General features: G+C 39.1%; 1 protein-coding gene across 2 annotated transcripts in view; it reads right to left on the bottom strand.

Moving 5' to 3' along the window:
* Positions 1-2357, bottom strand: part of GSTCD (glutathione S-transferase, C-terminal domain containing) — a 204947-nt gene that overhangs the window by 162553 nt on the left and 40037 nt on the right. The gene's annotated exons all lie outside the window — the stretch shown is intronic.

Raw genomic sequence — 2357 nt, forward strand, 5'->3', positions numbered from 1 at the left:
TCCTTCTTTCTTGTCTTTTTAATGACTTTGCTTTCTTCATGTATGATGTTCTTGATGTAATCCCACAACACTTCTTATCTTCAGTCTTTAGTGTTTGATGTATCAAATATGTTCTTCAGATGATCTCTAAATTCAGGTGGGATATATTCAAGGTCATATTTTGGCTTTCATGGACTTGTTTTCATTTTCTTCAGCTTTAGTTTGAGTTTGCATATGAGTAATTTATGGTCTGTTCCACAGTCTGACTCTGGCCTTGTTTTCACTGATTATATGGAACTTTTCCATCATCTCTTTACACAGATACAGTCAGTTTGATTTCTATGTATTCCATTTGGTGAGGTCCATGTGTTTAGTCTGTCTCTTATGCTGTCTAAAGAAGGTATTTGAAATGAACAAATCATTGGTTTTGTAGAATTCTATCATGCATTCTCCAGCATCATTTCTATCACGAAGGCCATGTTTTCTAACTACTGATCCTTCCTCTTTGCTCCCAACCTTTGCATTCCAATCATCAGCAATGATCAATACATCTTCATTGCATGTTTGATCAATTTCAGATTGAAGAAGTTGGTAGAATTCTTCTATTTCATCCTCACTGGTTTTAGAGGTTGGTGCATAAATTTGAATAACAGTGGCATTAACTGAGCTTCCTTGTAGGTGCATGGATATTATCCTATCACAAACAGCATTGTACCTCATGACTGATCTGGATACGTTCTTTCTGATAATGAATGCAACAGCATTCCTTTTCAATTTATGATTTCTGGCATAGTAAACCATGTGGACATCAGATTCGAAATGGCCAATACCAGTCCATTTCAGCTCACTAATGCCTAAGATATCGATGTTCATGCATTCCATTTCATTTTTGACAACTTCCAATTTTCCCAGATTCATACTTCATACATTCCATGTTCCAATTTTTAATGGATGTTTACAGCTGTTTCTCTTCATTTTTAGTTGTGCCCCATCAACAAATCAAGGTCTCATGGGCTTTTCTCCCAATGGCTTTACTTCATTCGCATCATCATGGTCAACTCTGCTTTGAGAAGGCAGCTCTTCCTTGCACTTCAAACATCCTAAATGGAGTTCTGTGGACTGAGAACCAACAAGAACAGACAATAAACAAAGATTGACATATGTGGCAGCACCTCCCAGAATTAAATCAACAGAAGGAAAAGTCAAGAACAGAGCAAAACTATAAGAACAAACTCAGAGTATATGGGAGGTCACTCTATGATAAAAACAATTTCAATGTAAAAGAAGATAAACAAGTAGGAACAGAGATCTAGATGGTGAGAAGGTCAGGTAGATTACAAGATAATATTTGTTGTTGTTGTTAAGTACCGTGGAGTGGATTCCGACTCATAGTGACTCTGTACAGGGTTTCCAACGCTGTAAATCTTTACGGGAACAGAATGCCTCATCTTTCTCCCAAGGAACTGCTGGTAGTTTCGAACTGCTGACCTTCAGGTTAACATCCCGATTCATAACCACTATGCTACCAGCGGACAATAAATGCTGGCGAGGATGTGGAGAGACTGGGACACTCCTACATTGCTGATGGGATTGCAAAATGGTTCAAGCACTCTGGAAAGCAATAGCATTTCCTCAGAAGGTTGGAAATAGATATACCTTATTATACAGCAATTCCTTTACTTGGTATTTATCCACAAGAAATACGAGTCATAACATGAGTAGATATATGTACACCAAATTCATAGCAGCACTATTTACAACAGCAAAAAGATGGCAACATCCTAAGTGTCCATCAATTGAAGAATAGAGAAACAAACTGTGGTACATACATATGCTACCTTGAAGAACAAGAAAGAAGCAGCAAGCCACCGCATAACATAGATGAAACTTGAGGATATTATGCAGAGTGAAATTAGTCAGTCTCAAAAGGAAGAATAGCCCATAAGATCATTATTGTAAAAGACTAAGAAAAAGAACCCACACTAAAAGGGGGGAAAAGTTACATATATATATATATTTACTGATCACTAGGATGTATGGGATGAGAGGAAGCGAGGACACAGGATAGCTTGGCTGCTAGGGAGTGTGTTGTTGTTATTTGCCATCTAATCGGTACCGACCCATAGTGACCTTATGCACAGCAGAACGAAACACTGCCTGATCCTTGGCCAACCTCAATACTGCTGCCACACTTGAGTGCATCGATGCTGCCACTTGGCCAATCCATCTCGTTGGGGGTCTTCCTCTTTTTTTCTGACCTTCCACCTTACCAAATATGATATCCTTCTCCAGCGACTGGTCCCTGCTGACAATATGCCCAAAGCATGAGAGTTGAAGTTTGGCCATCCTGGACTCCAAGGAGCACTCTGGCTGCACTT

This window comes from Chrysochloris asiatica, unplaced genomic scaffold, assembly GCF_000296735.1.
Source record: "Chrysochloris asiatica unplaced genomic scaffold, ChrAsi1.0 scaffold00285, whole genome shotgun sequence".
NCBI lineage: Eukaryota > Metazoa > Chordata > Mammalia > Afrosoricida > Chrysochloridae > Chrysochloris > Chrysochloris asiatica.